We start from the raw sequence: 19,545 nt of genomic DNA, 5'->3' as shown, positions 1-19,545 counted from the left end.
AAAACATACTCAGCATCAAATAAAAATTAAAAGTAAGAGAAAATAAAAAGAAATGCATAATGTATCTACAATCCAGATGAAAAGAAAAAAATTCTAAAAATTTTAAACAATGTTCAAAAGAACAAGTCTACTTAATAGCTGACTCAGTCCTCAGGGCCAATGGTTTTCAATTCTTTGAGCCTTGGACCCCTATGGTAAAATGAGAGGTAGTAGAGACTAACAGAGAACCTCAAAATTAACAGCTCAAACAATCTGAGATTCAGTGACTTCAAGAAGAGGCTAATGGTGTACTGGGTGCCTAATCAAGATGAGTGGATATCAATTCTTTGTCTTCACCTTGTTTTACCTGGGAGACTCCACATGACAGAATCTCAGCTGAACTCAGTCCTGCCTCAACTTCAAACTCCAACTTAGTAAACAGAAATGGTCTTCTTTCTAAGGCCTAACCATCTTTTATGACACCAAGATACAAGGCTTATTTTCTTGAATGGATACTGAGTGTTAGCCTTTACCCAACTTTCATTCGTCTAGAAATGTAGCCAAGATTATACCCTACTACTTAACCAGAGATAAGGAAGAAAAATGTGGGCAACTATTATTTGTATTTCTAAATCTGAGTAATAGGCCTGTGTTCAAAGAAAAAACATCCTATATAATAAAAGCGTAATATGCAGATCAACCAAATGGCAGAATGACTGGTTGGTGGGGGGTGGGGCCAGTCAAAGCGTGTGCCAGTGGGCAGAGGGAGGGATGGTGATGGGGGGGCGGTGGCAGAGGGGGCAGTGGGGGGGCGGGGTCGGCTGCTTGCAGGCCAGCGCTGTCCCCTGATTGACCCACCGGTTGGCTCCTGCAGAGGGAGGCCAGACTGTGGCTTAGGCCCGCTCCCCATGGAACCCCTGAGGGCTCCTGGACTGTGAGAGGGCACAGGCCGGGCTGAGGGACCTCCCCGCCCCTGAGTGCACGAATTTTCATGCACCGGGCCTCTAGTATGCATTATAAGAATGAAACACTGTTAATTCTGTCTAAGGATCTTCATTAGCTGACTACCAAGTTGTTGCTTGCCATCTCTACCTTGAGAGATTATGAGATTTTATCTAAAATGCTTTATAACTTTTCCCAAGTCCTGGTCAAATCACATACTTATATAAAATACAATCATGCCATAAGACTTTGTCAGTGTTATCTGTCCTCCAAATATCTATATATATATAAAGTTCTCTCTTGTGCCAATCACGCGCGTGTGTTTTGATCTGTCATTGTCAATCATGAATTTAGTTGACACTTCTATTATAGAAAAAAGGTGAATAGCGATATTAAAATATTTCTGCTAATTAATTTCCTTTCGATGTGCACAAATCTGTGCACGGGGCCACTAGTGTTTTATAAAAAGTATTCAAAGATGGCTTAAATAATGTGACTTAAAAGTTCCAATAATTCATGTCCAAGAGTTTTCTGGACCAAGGTAAAGCAACTACTGCAGGATTTCCCACACTGCCATCAAAGATTTGAAAGACCTTGGTCTACTAGACAAAACAAAGAAAATACATTTAAGATGCATCACTCTTGTCAGAGAAAGAATTTTGACCTTCTGGCCACTCAGAATCCAAACTAATGGCCAACTCATATGAAAACCAGCTTTTATTCTACAATTTGTAGAATATTTGCAACTACCATTTCCATCTTTCCCACTCTGCTTACTCATAATCCATTAGCCTGAGGGAGGAATTATAAAAAGGACAGTGGCTTCTGTGTATAAACAATGAAGAATCAGATCCTCCTTACTTCTCCTTCCTTTTTCTCCTTCTTTTTTTTTTTTCTTTTACCCGCCAGGCTCAGATATCTTCCATGTTCAGTAAGAGCCTAATCCTGAACATGATAAGAATCAACATCAGGTTCACAAAAATCAACTGCACAAATATAAAATGCGTGTAGTGTGGAGGTGGGAGGTTATGTGTGTATGAATGAATGAATGAATGAATGAGAGTGGTTACTGCAGAGAGCAATATAATGGCATTACCACCACCATCAAATTGCTTTTTCCTATGTTATAAACTTTTAGATCACATCTGTTTACTCACTTGGGTAGTATTACCAGAGATTATCAATACTTTGATGTCATTAATAGAATAAAAAGACTGCTGTCTCCCTTATTTCCTAAAACATTAAAGCCTATAAATCTAGCAAAGACCAGAAAAATAAAGAAATCCATACTCAGTCAGTAAAAAATAAAACAAAGAAACTCACAAAAATGAAGTCTTTTGTCTGGATATCATAGATATACATTTAAAATAAAATTGTCAAAAATCAGCCTCTTGTCTACTGACCAGGCATATAGGCAATTAAAGGCAAACAAGTGAATAATTGTCTTCAAGGACAAATTGAATGCATCCTTTTCCCCCCTTTCTCAGCTCCACTTTTATGGGTGCCCTTCCAGGAGCGAGGTTTTACCATTCCTCCTGCTCCTCTCCCCACACCATGGAAGCAACGCATGAGAAATAGGGACCAGAGCTGGGAACTCTGAACAGCAAGCCTCTGACATTACTTTGGTAGCAGCAAGTACCACAGAAGTCTGAGGTTTCACGCCTCACTGCCCTCTCAATACAAAATCCTCCCAGCGACACTGTGCCCAGAAATGTTTACTCCTAAGCGCACAATCGCCTCTCAAAGAAACACTTTCCCTGCTGTATACTGTGTCCACCGCTGTTGAGAGAGGGTCACTGTACCCTCCGTGGCTGACGCCATAAACACGAATCCATCTAGGAGGAGGCCGTGCTGTTTTTTGCTTTCTTGTCAGTTGGTCCTCGGCAAAAGTACCTGATGAACCCAAACACATCCAGTTTCAGAGCTTCTATAGTAACGGGGCGAGGGGGCCTTTGGGAAACCAGGCTTGGCACACAGCTGGTCTGTGATTGCAGCTGTTGGTGTCTCCTGTTATCTGCTGCCCCCCTCCCCACCCCCACCCCTCCACACACACACACACACTCCCACTGCCCTTACCAGTTCTGTTTCTGGGAATCAGGAGCTGCTTAGCTGGGAGCGCCTCAAGCCCTACTCTTGCCATTCTGCAGATGAGATGAAAGTTTAGAGCAATCTGGTGACCTGTCCAAGTTCACAGGGCTCATTAGTGGTGGCAGGGCTGGGCCAAACCTGGGACTGCTGGTACGAGTCTAATATGGACCTGCACAAGCGAGGAGTTTACAGTAAAAAAAAAAAAGAGTACTGGATTTCAATCCTAGAGTTGCCTCTCACTGATCGGTGAGCTTGGAGAAATAAGGTTTACCTATCTATGCCTTCTCCGGCGTTCTTGTTTGTAAAAGAGATAATAAATACAGCAACAGCTCACTAAGTCAATGTTCAACTCTGGTAATATATTTCAAAGTGTTTATGGGAACACAGAATGATATGGCTCTTGGTACAAGTCATTCTTCATAAACCACACCAACTTTCTTTTATTTGTTGAAAGACCCATCAGGCCTCTGGGTCAGATGGATTCTTACTTACCTTTTCAGACTCAACTTGCTGTCATCTCCTCCAGAGCCTCCCCTGCACTCTCAGATGTAGGGAGGGGGCCAGCTCCCCCTGCACAATGCTATCTCTGCCCTACATTGTACGATTCTCTGTGCCTTTTCCCCCATTTGATTGTGAGAGTCTCAAGAAAGTGAACTATGTCTTAATCGTGTTTGCGGTTTCTGAACGAGCACAATTCTTGACCCATAAGAAATAAATTCATTTATTATTTAAAAATAATAAAAAGAACAAAATCACTAAGGGGAAAGGTGACTCAAGACTAAATCTAAAGGCGACCATACAGTCTTACAGTCTTCTTTTGACTTGTAAATGATGAAATGAAATCCCCAGGCAACCACTCACCCCTGCAAGTCTTCCTACTAGATGCACTTCCAGGTAACTCCACCTCCATCAGCTCTGAATACCGCAGACAAAGGACTTCTCACCACCACCCTCCAGTCATTTGCTTTGTAATAATTTTTCCAAAGTGTTTTCACATCTATCATGCTTTGATAGCCCCTGGGGGTATTTCTAGCTCAATACGAGAGAGAGAGAGAGAGAGAGAGAGAGAGAGAGAGAGAGAGAGAGAGAGAGAGAGATCTTTATTTAGCGAATTTAACAGGGTCCTCATGATGCAAGGAGATGAAAATCTTAGTTATAAATCAAGCATAGGAGAATTTCTCACCAAACTGGAACGTGTGATGGCTGCAAACGTGAAGAAGGTTGAAAGAACCAGCATTTCATGGGGGTGATTAATAGGAAACAGTGGTATATCCCATATCTGACTCATGGTGGACCCATATGATGTGTGTGCCCTGAACAGTCACGATGAGCACCAAGCAGAAAATGTAGTTTTAAAATATGATAAGTCACGACAACGATGAGAACAATAAGAAAAGCTGCCATCTTCTGAGCTCTGTACTGTGCACTCTATCTTTTGGGGTAAATAACACATTTGTATTTGGAACAGTCCTAGAGAAATAGAGCATCTGGTTGCCGAATCTATGGAAAGTAGAGAGAGGATCATCCATTAGGACCCAGACAACTTGTTCCCAAAGAGGCCTTGCTGCCTATCACTTGTGTGTCTTTGTGAATGAGTCCCTTGGCCTAGAATTCCTCTCCCACCACCTGGACCCTTGCCCCCTCCCTTGCCTCTTCTCTTAGCAAACTCCTCCTTGTCCCCTCTGGGCAATCTTCCAGCACCTCCTATCCAGAATAGGAGTTCCCCCAAGGTTTATAATAAAGCCAAAATGACCTCGGGTTTAACCATCATTCTCTCTGCTAGACTCTTCCATCAGACTGTGAGTTCCCTGAGGACAGGAAGCTCATCTTTTTCAGCTTTTTATCTCCGGCATCTATGGTGTAATTTTACACGTATTACTTCTAGCACAGAGTAGGTTTAAAATAAATGTTAAATGAATAGAATGAAAAGAGTTCCCTTAACATAAGTAGGACAAATGGCAAATCAATAATAAAAAGAAGAAATCGGTGAACAGGACTAGGAAGGTGACCCTTTCCTATTTCTGTAAAATATTCCAAAAGCTCCAAAGAAAAGGAGCTTGAGAAGTCTGCGTAACTTTTATTATTTGCTTGGTATGGACACTAAAAAGTGGATAAATGTTTACATTTTTAATGGGCCAGCTAGAGACCATATAATCTCCCTGAATTCTTTCCCTAAAACGAAATTCCTTTAAGTAGGTCCTGACAGGGAGATTTATCTGAGTGGTCAGGTCCTCTCGCAATGGAGGCAACTATAAAAATGTCCTTTTCTGGATGTGGTAAGCCAGGGTGGCTTGGGATGGTCTGAGAAAAAACCATCCACACACCAACCCCCTCAAATTTTAAACATGACTAGACTTTTCACATGGTTTATTAGCATCCTCCATGGATCTCAAAATATTTTTAAATGGGATTTAATACCACACTTACCCTTAGAGGAGTAAAGCAAAACCTTCCTCTCAGGGTAGTTTTATTCACATGCAATTAGAATACTAGTGGTCTCCCCCAATATCTGAACATTTATTTAAAAACAGACTTCGAAATACTGACAGTAACACAGGAAGGTGTAAGCAGAAGCCTTTTAGATTGAGCTCGCGTCATACATTTTAAATAACATTGTATTTTGCAAATCTGGTATATGCCACGCTCTTCATACTAACTATATCAAGGTGGGTCTCTAAGATCAAATGGGCATCGTCACCACATGCCAGGTACCCACGGCTGGGTGTGCACGCGCTTCATTCTTCTCCTCGGCCGCCCTGCACTGGGCACTCTGGAAAGCACACGGCAGTGCAATAAACCAGATCAGTGTCAAGTTCATCTTACTCACCTCCTGTAGACACAACTTTGGGGACTTACTGAAACTCTCTGAGCATCCACTTCTCCTCAGTAAAATGGGGCTGGTCATGCCTATGACAGGCAGCCTCCAAGAAGGCCCCAATGATCGCCACCTCCTGGTCTTCACACCCCTGTGTAGTCTCCTCCCGTTTCACCATTTTACTAGAGTGGATCTCTATGACCAATAGCACACGGCAGAAGTGATAGTATGTCACTTCTGAGGTTGGGTTATTGGAGGCTGTGGCTTCCACTTTGGGCGTTCTCCCTCTCATCGCTCACTCTCAGGGAAGCCGGCAGGGAGCAGCCCGTTGGACGTGTTCAGGTGTCACTGAGTGAGCCTGGAAGCGGGACTTCCAGCCCCTGGCAAGCCCTCCGGCTGCAGACCCAGCCACCGGCTTGAATGCAATCTCCTAACCACTAAGGGAAGCTACTCACAAATTCCCGGTCACCAGAAACTGTGTGAGATAATACATGTCCGTTCTTTTAAACTGCTAAACTGCAGGGGTATTTTATTACATAGCAATAATCTATGTCAAATGCTGAGCATACGCTTGTTACATATTAGGCACTGAAATGTTGGCTATGAAAAAATTACATTATTAATAATTAGTCTCAATAATTACAGTGTTGTTAATTATATATTATAAAATCATAGCAATACATATTATATTATCAGAGATTAATCACAATGCTTTTTACGATGGGGAAGAAACTAATAGAAGGATCACCAATCTTAATGACAGACTTTTTTTCCTATTTCCTGTCACTAATCTTAGCACCTGTAGTTCCGATTTGCATACTCATTGATATCAAACATTCTGAAGAGCTATGGAATCTTCTATGTAAAGATTTAAAAGGTAATGAAAAAAAAAAAGGAAGACTATGCTCTCTGACCAGTAGACAGTGCCTCTAACATAACGACCTCTGCTTAGCTGTTAACATCAGCCAACGAGAGTCCTTCAGGGTTAAAGCCATAGACACCCAGTTTCCTACGGTGAGAGAAGCCAGATACAGTGATCACCTCTGGGTGGGATCAGAGGAAGGACAGGGGATAGGACTGACTGGGAAAGGGCACGAGGGAACGTTCTGGAATGATGGCAATGTTTTGTCACTTGCTTCAGGTAATGGTTTTACAAATGGACACAATTTTTAAAACTATGGAACTACTGGTAAATCCTTAAAATTCATCTATGTTAATTATACCTCATTAAAAATGATTAAAATAACTAAAGTTTAAACAAATTACCTTATGTATTCAAACAAAACTTTGGTCCCCTGCCATGATGCTGTCATGCCCCACACTCCGCTTCCTCCCTCCATACAGTCTTCATGGAAGAAAGGGCAGCATCTCAGAGTGGAGAGGCACAGCCTGCCACCCCACCCACACTGTGCCCTCCCCAAACAAACAGGAAACAATAGGGCAAAGGAAGGTGAGCTCCTCACGGGGCCCTCCGACAACCTCCTCTCTCTCCCTCAGAGGCGGTCTGTGCCCACGCTCCAGAGACAGGCTCCAAACCACCCACTGGGCCGCTGCCCACCTGCCCAGGTGGAGACAGAAGGCCTCAGTCTTCTGCGCTGTCAGTCTAGTCCCTGGAACAAACATGAAATTCATTTGGGAGGAGGAGGGAGTATGGAAGGGTAAAGTTCATTCCATCCTTCTTTATACAGAGAAAAAAAATCATATATCCATGTAACTGTAATAACTCCAACTTGCACAAACTTCACCCCCAGCTCCCATCCCACCTCCCTGGCTGTGATGCAGCAGGGCCAAGGGGTAGCCCAAGGTTCCACATCCCGCCCGGCTGGATATGTGCCAGTGTGGTAGTGAGTGGTTGAGTATGTGGCATTTTTTTCCTAGTTTTTAAAATAAAAGTCTCTTTTGGAGAAGAGAAAAATACAAACCCTAAGAAGAAAATAGTTTCCTTCTCTAAATCTAAGGGAAAACAGTGAAGCTGCTGGCCTTCACCAAAAAAGACGCAGACGCAGACGCAGACACACACACACACACACACACACATACACACACACACACAGGTTCATGAGTGCCATGAACTGAAGAATGGAAACTGGGTAGTCAGCTAGGTTTACTCAACAGCTGTGTGACTGACTCATTCTTGTCAAACCCTTTCTCAGCAGAATTAAAATTAATGTCATAGACCAGTGGTTCTCAACCTTCCTAATGCCGCGACCCTTTAATACAGTTCCTCATGTTGTGGTGACCCCCAACCATAAAATTATTTTCGTTGCTACTTCATAACTGTAATTTTGCTACTGTTATGAATCGTCATGTAAATATCTGATATGCAGGATGTATTTTCATTGTTACAAATTGAACATAATTAAAGCATAGTGATTAATCACAAAAACAATATGTAATTATATGTGTTTTCCGATAGTCTTAGGCGACCCCTGTGAAAGGGTCGTTCGACCCCCAAAGGGTCACGACCCACAGGTTGAGAACCGCTGTCATAGACCTTCCCAGATTCCCAGTAAGCAGTGAAAACAATTTGTGTGAAATCCATAACACCAAAGCACAAGAACTAGAATTCCAAAGCTAGAAGGAACCTCAGAACCCATCCACCTCAACCACCCTGTTCTCCTAGAGAATGCATCCCATGAAGAGATGTGCTTTCTACACAAAGGAGGAGTCACACCCAGAAGAATCAAGTCTATTCTGTTGCATCGATTCCACATACACAGGCATCTCTGAACTTCTATTCCAGGAAAGAAAATGCCGCAGGCAGCAAAAAAATAGGTTGGAGATGCTAAGAAGAGAGACAAGGAGCGGGAACTGGGACCAGGTGCTGCTCTCTCTCCTTTTTCCCCCATTGCCCTGGGCAATGCCTCTCCAGGGCACAGCGTCTGTGGGCACATTTATCTCCCCCTTTGCAAGGAAGCTCCTTCAAAGCAAGGGCCATGCCCAGAACCATGTCTGGATTTAAAGCCCCAGATAATGCCAATACCCTGTTTGTCAACTGAATGATGCTTGCCCCTCTGTGGCCTCAACTTAGACAAAACCATGAAGGGGGAAATGCCAGCCTTCAGAATTCCTTCTTCTCCGAATCCCTTCTTGTCTGCTGCTTCCACATGGTACCTGGCTCTTCCAGCCCACATACCTGGTTCCCCTCTAAGGAGCCCCAACTACAACCAGCATCTCACATCAGCAACTATGCTACTGTTTCTGGATCTTTGGTCACCATGGAAACATGGGGTCTATCCCATTCTTCAGCATACTACTTGAACACAGCTTCTTATTAATAACTAGGGGCCCAGTGCACGAATTTGTGCACCTTGAAAGGAACTGTGGGCCGTGAGGCTGCGGTAGGCACAGGGGTGGGTCTAGGCCCATCCTCCGTGCCCCCACCTGGCCCCTCCCACTGCAGCCCCCAGTCCCCTGTCTGCCGGCAGCCCTGCTCCTGCCTCCGCTATTCCCATGTGCTGATGGCGCCAGCTCTGCTCACACCCACTGAAGGCACGGATCAATTGAGGCCGGCACCAGCAGTGGGTGCGAGCAGGGCCAGTGCTGTCAGCGGGTGTGAGCGGCAGCTGCTGCCCCATCACCCCTCAGGAGTTGGGGAGGTGGAGAAGCCCTCAGGGGTGATCAGGGCCAGCAGCAGTCATTTGCACCCACTGATAGTGCCGAGCGAAGGGGACCGGCGTCAGGTGCCAGCAGTGGGTGCAAGCGGCTGCTCCAGTGCTGGGTGCAAGTGGGGCCGGGCCGGGTGCAAGCACGGGGCGGGACCGTGGCACATGAGAGCAAAGAATTTTCAGTAACCACCAGAGGCTTGCCCTAATAACAGCGACCAGCTCCCTGCCTAGGTCTGGTGCCTTGCTCACCTGCTCCACCATCCCGCCATGGCCAATGCCCGCCATGTTCTGCGCACGCCCCCTGGTGGTCAGCACATGTCATAGCGACCAGTTGTTCAGTTGTTCTGGTTGTTTCACTGTTTGGTCTATTTGCATATTAGCCTTTTATTTATATAGGATAATAGCTAAAATAAGAGTTTTACTCGGTTCTGGTACACTTTTTTGTTTGTTAATCCTCACCCAAGGATATTTTTCCATTGATTTTTAGTGTGTAGAAGGGAGGGGGAGAGACAGAGAGAGAAACATTGATTGGTTGCCTCTTGCACATTCTCTGACCACGCTCCTGCAACCTAGGCACGCACCCTTGACCAGACAGTCTGTAGGCCAACACTCTATCCACTGAGCCGAACCAGCTTTTCTGGTAGACTTTTAAAGTGCTTTCTAAGTATTAACTCATCAAACCCCTACAATAAACACAGGAGATAAATACTATTAATTTTACCTCTTTCCAAAGTAGAAAACTGAGGCACAAAAAGATTAAGCAACTTGCCCAAGGTTACTCAGTGGGTCAGAGCCAGAGTTTGGATTCAAGTGCAGGTGGTCTGGCTCCAGAGCCCACCTACTGGTCATTACTATGCTATATTATCTCCCCAGATTACCTTGGTGCCTTTTCCTTCTGTCCCCCCCATCCAAAACACACACACACACACACACACACACACACACACACACACACACGCGCGCGCACAGTTAAGCACTTCCCCCTCTATGTCCTCCTAGCATCCTGTTCTTACCTCTATTTGCCAGCACTTTCCAAAGAGCAAAACTTTGTGTGAGTGCCTGGCTTCTCCCCGGCACTACAAGTTCCTTGCGGAGACAGATTTTATTCGTCTCTGTCACAGTCCAATAAATATTTGCTGAATCTCTAAATAAATAAATAAATCCCTTTCAAAGGGTCACAGCTTTAACCCAAGAGAGGATACAGATCCCTGATTAGAAATAAACCCAAGCATATACAGTCAACTAATGCCTGACAAGGAACCAAGAGTCCTTAAGAAATAGTCTCTTCAACAATTGGTGCTGGCATAACTGGATGTTCCCACGTCAGAGGATGAAACTGGCCCCCTGTATTACACCACTCACAAACATTAAGTCAACACGCACAGAGGCTTCATGTAAGACCTGCAACCACAAAACTCCTAGGAGAAAGCATAGGGGGAAAGCTCCTGGACATGGGTCTTGGCAATGGTTTTTTGGCTATGACACCTAAAGTATATGCAACAAGATTAAAAAAATAAACAAGTGGGAATCCATCAAACTAGAAAGCTTCTGCACAACGAAAGAAACCATCAACAAAGTGAAAAGACTACCTACGGAATGGGGAGGGGGAAATGCAAACCGTATATCAGTAAGAGGTTAAATATCCAAAATATCTAAAGAATTCATACAATTCAATAGGCAAAAAGCAAATAATCCAATTAAAAAATAGGCGAAGGAGCTGAATAGACATTTTTTTTCAAAGAAGGTATGTGAATGGCCAACAGGTATGTGAAAAGATGCTCAACATCACTAATCATCAGGAAGATGCAAGTCAAGACCACAATGAGATACTGCCTCATGCCCATTCGAATGGCCATTATAAAAAATGACAAGAGATAACACATGCTGACTAGGATGTGGAGGAAAGGGAACCCTCCCACACTGTTGGTAGGATTGTAAGTGATACAGCCACTATGGAAAACAGTATGGAGGATCCTAAAAAAAATTTTAAAACAGAACTACCACAGCTCCAACAATTCCACTTCTGGAAATATATTCAAAGGAAACCAAAAAACTAACTCAAAAAGATATCTGCACCTCCATGCTCATAATAGCATTATTTACAATACCCAAGACATGGGAAAAACATAAGTACCCAATGATGGATGAATAAAGAAAATATCACACACACACACACACACACACACACACACACAGGAATATTATTCAGCCATTAAAAAAGGAAATCCTGCTATTTGTAGTAACATAAATGGACCTTTGAGGGGATTATGTTAAGTGAAGTGAGTCATACGGAGAAAGACAAATACTGTGTAATCCACTTATGCGTGGAATCTTTTAAAAGAAAAAAACACACCAAACTCATAGAAAAGGAGATCAGAGTTGTGGTTACCAGAGGTGGGGGTGAGGAGAAGGGGAATTGGAGGAAAGTGGTCAAAAGGTACAAACTTCCAGTTATAGGATAAATGAGTACTTGGGATGGAATGTACAACAGGGTGACTACAGTTAACATCGCTGCATGAAATATACAGGAAAGTGTTCGGAGAGTAAACTCAAAAAGTTCTCAATACAAGAAAAATAATATGGTTTTGTTTGTTTTTCCTTTTGCTTTATCTATATGAAGTGATGGATGTTAACTTATTGCAGTAATTATTTTCTAACCATTATGCTGTACAACTTAAACGTATACAGTGATGTGTGTCAATTATATCTCAACAAACTGGGAAAATATAATAATGTATGCATAAAATTGAAACAGTAAAAAAGTTATTAATGTTAAATAAAGGGGGAGGGGAGAAGATCCCTGGAATGTGAGTCAAGAGGCCGAGGTTTCAGAACCTGTCACTAATTAGCTGTGCAACCTTGAGCAGCTTTGTCACCTCTCTGGTCCTCAGTTTCCTCATGGCCAAAGTGAAGAAGGTGGGCTCAGGGACCCCTGAGTTTCCTTTCAGCTGTGACACCCCAGGACTGTGGCACCATGTGTCCCTCACATCACATCCAGAGGTGTGACTCAGGAATGAGAACTGGGAAGGGTGAGCGGCAGAGGACATCAAGCCCAGCGGCACCACCCTCCACGTGGGAACCACCAGACAGGGGACAGCCCAAGGGTACAGAGAGTCCAGCTCCCTCCTGGGGGCCGCTGGCCACTAGTGCGCAAAGAATGAGGCCAGCCACTCTGTCTGCACCAAAGCCACTGAACCGCCTGTAACTCAGGAAGGGATTACCCTGCCTGAACAAAACCTGTGATGTTCCTTTCACTGCTTCCCCCTGCTATCATTAGCCAGTCAGGCATTCTTGGCAACATAAACAGGTGATTAACAGGCAGGTTTAGGAAGAAACTGGGAGCAGGAACTGGATGGGAGCACAACGCCCTCATTTTCGGCTTCCTCCTCCCACCTCCCCTGAGCGCTGTGGCAGGGACAGCACATGGGCCTTTCCCTCTCATCCACAATGCTGCCAGAGATTTCTCCTAGAGGAGGGGTCAGGAGAATCGTGATGGTGGGAACCTCATTTATTCAGCAGCAACCAGATGAACCTGGCACGAGAATCAGCCTCAGATCTGAAGCTGGCAGAACATCTGACGGGTGTTGGCGGCAGAGACAGCACGAGTTCAGTAGAGCTGCAAACAGCAGAGAATGCCAATCAACAGAAGGCCTCCCTAGGGTTGTCTGGCCTCTTCTCTCAGGCCAGCTCATTTCACAGTCATCGTGCAAGTTTGAGCAAAAGCACAGAGCTAGGAAATGGGACTTTTTGTGTCTTGCCCTCCCTGGGGCTGTAGACATTTTTTATAGGAAGGTACCTTCTTTTCTAGGCAAATATTTTATGGGGTGTTTTTGACATGAGTGGCCCAGAAAGCCAAGGAAGGAGGAGATTTCTCTCTTAAAGAGAATGGGGATTCTAAGAATCGAACAGGGAAGGGCCAGGTGAGGGGCAGAAAGTGTCCACTGTCATCACAGCAGGTCAAGTGACCTGCTCCAACAGGAAGTCAACTCCATCAAGAGACTCAACACAGGTTTACAGATGTTCATTTTTATAGATTTATAGATGTTCTGGCTTCAGCAAAGACAGTACAGTGTTGGGATAATTTTTTTTCTCTGTAGAATTAAAAAATCTTGGAGTTGAAAGGACCTCAAAGGACCTCTGAACCCAAATGCATATATATATAAAGCCAGCGACCAGAACACCATAACGACCCCGGAAAGACAGAAGGACTGGTTGCTATGACGCCCACTGCTGCCTGTGAACCCGCTGATCAGGGGCGGGGCCTGCAGGCCAACCTCCCGCAGCCCTGCCCCGCCGGCCGGCCCCACCCCCAATCAGTCCCCTGACCCCGATCAGGGGCCTCCTGAGACCCCTCCCCCCAGCCTGCCCCACCCAATTGGCCTCCCCTACCCTGATTAAGGGTGGGGCAGCCAGCCAACCCCTCCATGGCCCTGCCCCCTGGCCAGCCCCACCCGCAACTGCCCCCATCAACCAATAGGGGGCAAGGCCGGATGGCCAACCTTTTGCAGCCCCTCCCCCCACCCGGCCCCACCCCTGATGGGTCCCCACCACCCCAATCAGCCCCCCTCCCACTCCAATCAGGGGCAGGGCCAGCCAGTCAACCTCCTGCAGCCCCTACACCTGGCAGGCCCAGCCTTGATCCACCCCGATTGGGGATGGGCCGGCTGGACCCCACCTGTGCACGAATTCATGCACTGGGCCTCTAGTTTTATATAAAAATCCCTTCTACAGTATCTTCAGGTAGTGTTAACCCATTCTCTGCATCATCACTTCAGGAAGAGAAAGCATACTACAGCGGTGGACAAAAGTAGGCTTACAATTGTGGGTACTCAAAACATGGAGTTTATTCTTGTGTTAATATTTAATGGTTGTACTATTTTTCATGTGAACGACAGTAAACCTGCTTTGGCCCAGCCCTGCATTTACCCTTTCCACTTTGGAGATCTTATCATTGGAGACTCTACCCAGAAACTGAGCAGAAATTTGCTTTCCAGAGATGTCTACGCATTTTTCATCATTTCTATGAAACATAAACCTAGTTCTTATGCCGCTGATAATCTTCAACGTTTTCTAGGACAGTTCTTGATTTTTCTCTTTCCAGCAAAGTCTTTAAACAAACCACCTCCCCATGCTGATTGTTTTCCCCTGGACACGTGCCAGCTGATTTTTATCTTTAAACTCTACACAATGAACACTCCTTCTGTGGTGTGAACATGCTAGAGGAGGACAGGACGACCATGCCTTGTTCTGAACAGTCTACGCCCATCATTACTATTTTCTCAGTGTGGCCATATCATAGGGTGGACTAGTGAAGCCTGCAACACAAATCTGACCCTTTTAACCTAAGTCATTGCCAGGCCAACCATTCCTCCATCCTGTTCTTGTACAATTGGTTGTTTGAATCAAAGTACAGAATTTTACAGTTTTCCCTACTAAGTAACCTCCAGTTAGGGGCATCCAAGCTGACTGAGACACCTGACTTCAGATTAAGTCACCCACACAGTCACAAACCTTCCAAACATGGCGTCCTCTACTAACTTTATCAGCATGTATGTCATCCTTGTCCAATCAAGTCATTGCCATAAAAGTTGAACAGAACAGGCTCTAAAGGATGCCACTAGAGCAGCGGTTCTCAACCTGTGGGTCGCGACCCCTTTGGCAGTCGGACGAACCTTTCACAGGGGTCGCCTAAGACCATCCTGCATATCAGATATTTACATTACGATTCATAACAGTAGCAACATTACAGTTATGAAGTAGCAACAAAAATAATTTTATGGTTGGGTCACAACATGAGGAACTGTATTTAAAGGGCCAGAAGGTTGAGAACCACTGCACTAGAGCCTTCCTTCCACATTACTATTTATCAAGGGACCAGTATTCCTTGGCGCTGTCTCAGCCTCCTGGGCTCTGACCTCCAAACTCCCCTGTGTGATCTGGCCTTCGCAAAGCTGTTCATTCTCCCTGTTACAAAGAACAATTGGCCTTTCCCCAGCACATCCTGCTACCACTTGCCTCCATGTTTTAACTTCACCTCCTTTGCCTAGAGAGCCCTTTTCCTGTTTCTTCACCTGGCGAACTCCTATTCATTTTTCAAGTCTCAGCTCCAAATTTCACCTGCCTGTAAAGCCATTCTCTGCCCCATAGGTAGAATTAGGTGTTCCCAGAGCAACCCCTACAATCTTCTACTACAGTAGCCAACATACTGAGTTGCTACTGCAATTCTGTCTCCCAGAAGACCTGGCACAGAAACAGGTGGTACATCTGCCATGATCCCCTCTCCTATCCTCATGAAAAATTGTGCTAATCAATCACTAAGTCCAGGTGAAGCCTCAGAATTCATCCCAACACAACCCTCCAGGTACCAATTGATTAGATCTGCCACTCAAGTTAAAACCCTAAACTATTTTACAATTTCCTTAAGGTCAGAAACCATGCCCCGTTCACCTCTGTACTGGTAGGCCTACCAAAATATCTGGCATAGAATTAACACAATAATGTCTGTTGAGTGAATGACTTTGTTTACTGGAGATCTAGCATTTAGAAAATGAATTTCCCCAGGTCCATAGAAGATCCCCATAAACAAAATAATTGTAATAGTGGCAAGAGCTAGTCATTTGCATTAATTGTGATTAATACTAGAGAATAATAACAGATCAGTACTTAAGAACTTTCTGCTCCTTATTCTGAACAGAGTTCCCTGGGAAGGCTGGCCTGATTGGTCTTGGTATTCATAGGCCTCATTTGATACACATACTAGGCCTGGAACCAATTTGATTGCCTTCCCAGCTTTATGTGTCCTAAATATCCATTAGCTGATAGTAATTTTACGAGGTTGAATGCCAGGGCTGAAAATGGGTCTGCCAAAGTTTTATCTACAAGAAATCTGTATTATGAAGATTGCTTCCCCATGGAGCACTCTTTAGAGACAGCCATTTGAACCAAAAAGAAAAATTCCTTAGGAGGCTCATTTATTATCACACTCCAATGTTGTTAAAGATGGCCCCTGGGACAAGTCTCGGGACTATTCTTATGTAGAGGTCAAATTAGGGCCAGCATCATCACTGAGTATTATTAATCATTTCGTAATTAGCCCTTCTTTGTGTAGCTCTATCTACAGAGTGGATATTCCAGATATTAAACTTAGTCTAATCTCCAATATTACTCTTGCAGAGACCTGTAAATGAGGAGGGTAAGAAAGTTAAGATAGATCAAAGCCCCTTTGCTTTTCATATTTTACCTTCAGAGGCTCATACTATATTAAAACAACATCTTGGGGCCTTGTGAAGGTGCTTTGTAAACTGGACGTGGTCAGCAGTATTTGGCTAAAGCTGGATGATCAATAAACATTTACTGAATGGATAGGTGGATGGACGAATGAATGGGTGGATGGATGGATGAATGGGAAGGACAGGTGGTATGCAACTTTGTTTATGGAGCAGCTAGAAAACCAGACATCCTAGCTCTTGCTTCGACTTCCTAGTAAGCAAAAAGAACCTGGCATCATCAATAAGAGAGCCAACACCTTAAACAGAACCCAAATTAAGTCATAAGTAAATTTAGTAAATTCAGATTATTTTACAGGGAAGGCATCTTTTAAAGAAACAATTTAAAAGATTATCCAGGAAGACTTGATTTAGCCACCGGGTCCAATGATAATGACTGATTGAGATGAACGTGCTTGACGTCCACAGCAATACTGCAGGACCACACAGTGCTGGCCTCCCTGTGCATTGCAGAGCCCAGCATTTCCTCGCGTTGGACACTATTACCCCATCAGCTTCTAAAAATATGATTTATCTCAAGCTGGAAAAGGTCCCATGAAAAGAATAACTTGGCTATTAGAAGTTTCTAGATATTGTTCTGAATAAAGGGCTCTAATATTTCCCTGCTTATTAATTCCTTCACATCGTTTAATCAGCAATATAATAATAGTCAAAATTTACTAAGTTCTTACTTTGAACCAGGTACTAACCTCAGCATTACACAAGCATCATCACATTTAACCCTTAGAAGAGCCCTTGTCGTCATTACTGTTATTACCCACATTTCACGGTTGAGAAAGTAGGCAGTAAGAGGTTAGGTAATTCCCTGTGTCCCCCAGGAGACATGGTAGATTTGGAATTCACGCCCAGCAACCTGTCTTCCTAATAATTGGAGCTCTCTATGAAGTGAGTGTGGTCTACACCATCTTCATAAAGGGAAGACCCTCACTCCCCTAGCCCTTAAGTGTTGGACATCCTCACCCACGCCACTGCTGCAATTTTAAAAAATTTACACAAAAAAATATCTATTTCAACTTTCTTCCCAACAAAGTAGACAACGCTCCCTTGATCTCATATGCTGATCTCATATTCTTTCTCCCCACAATTACTACGTTAACATTCCCCCAGGTCTGTTCTGAGGACAGTTCTGTGGTGAGTTGTTTGAAATATGCTAGATTAAACCACACTTTTTAGCTGTAAGAATTCTCAAGGTCTTTACTGGTCGATGTGCAATGTTATCCCCTGCACCGAAACATCTCTGATTCAATTCCCAGTCAGGGCACATGCTCGGGTTGCGGGACGAATCCCCAGTAGGGGGCATTATTCAGGAGGCAGCCAATCAATGATTCCCCCTCTCTCTTTCTCCCTTTCTCTGAATCTAAAATCAACAAAACACATTTAAAGAAAAGAAGAAGGAGGGGGAGGAGGAAAAGGGGGGTGGGGAAGGTGCCTGGAGATGGGGAGGGCTCCACCTTTAGATGAGGTGTTCTGGAAAGGTGAAGGGTGAATGAAGAAAGCTAGTGCTGACGAGCAAAGTAGACAGAGGCCAGACCCACAGAGTCCCATCGGCCAAGCCATCGTGAGGACTAGCCTATAAGCAAATAGCAGCCATTAAAGCAGTGGTTCTCAACCTTCTGGCCCTTTAAATACAGTTCCTCATGTTGTGACCCAACCATAAAATTATTTTTGTTGCTACTTCATAGCTGTAATGTTGCTACTGTTATGACTCATAATGTAAATATCTGATATGCAGGATGGTCTTAGGCGACCCCTGTGAAAGGGTCGTTCGACCGCCAAAGGGGTCGCGACCCACAGGTTGAGAACCTCTGCATTAAAGGGTTTTAAACAACTAAGGCTCATGATCAGATTTCTGTGTTTGAAAAAATATCATTCCAGCTACAATGTGGAGAACAGATTAGGAGACAATGTACAGAGACAGTCACGAAGCTGCTATAGGCTGCATAGCTTGAAACTGTTAAATAAATAACAATTAGGTTTACTTCCAATCAGGTCCTCCTTGCCAAGGAATGATAATGGCGTTTTCAAAGCAAAAGGGAAATGTGGGAACCTAAGAAGCTACAGAACGAGAAGACATGTTTGGAAATCACGCATTCGCAGGCATGCCATGTGAGTCCTATAAAGACAAGGTCCTGTAAAGTCCCTTCCTCCCCCTGGCTCCCCACAGGGAGACCCTGCTCCACGTTCCCTGTTGGCCGGGAAGGGCAGCGAGGAGTCCCCGAGGCCACACACAGGCTCACGCTCTCTGGTTGTGGGCCAAGGTAGGGCAAGGAAGCAGATGCAAAGGAGAAAAGGATGGCATGGAATTGAGCGAGATGCCAGAGAGTCCTCGGAGGCAAGCACACACCTCGGGCCTCAGGAGGGACGTGCCTGTGATGAGAGTCCAGGCTCCAGCGTAAGGAAGGCTGCGCGCTCACCACAAGCAGCCTGAGAAGCCACACCTGCGCCCAGCCCCTGCCGCTCAACAAGGAGAGTCTGTCCTGTGCAACATGTTCTTCAGGATTCGTCACAGTTTGTAAACTTGGACAGCACACATCCAAGGGCCCCACTCTCATTCTTTCCATCTTTCCCCATCCCTGTCCCCTGCAAAACTTCTTACACATTGCTTCTCCTGAATACGGGTGCTGATAAATGTTCCTCTTTACATTGGAAGTCAATGTCTTCCCTAAAAATAAATATCCCCTAAGTTTTCTCTAGAAATGGAAAAGAAACATCTAGCAGTCTCCTCTGGCCTCCAGTAAGAAGAAATGCTATTTACTGAGTCTGTGGCCATGTTACATCAGGAATTCGGCTATCCTCCGTACACTCCCATCCCACCTTTCCCAAAATG

The sequence above is a fragment of the Myotis lucifugus genome, unplaced genomic scaffold (genome assembly GCF_000147115.1).
Source record: "Myotis lucifugus unplaced genomic scaffold, Myoluc2.0 scaffold_63, whole genome shotgun sequence".
NCBI classification, from domain to species: domain Eukaryota; kingdom Metazoa; phylum Chordata; class Mammalia; order Chiroptera; family Vespertilionidae; genus Myotis; species Myotis lucifugus.
Note: the sequence above shows the minus strand (reverse complement) of the source record.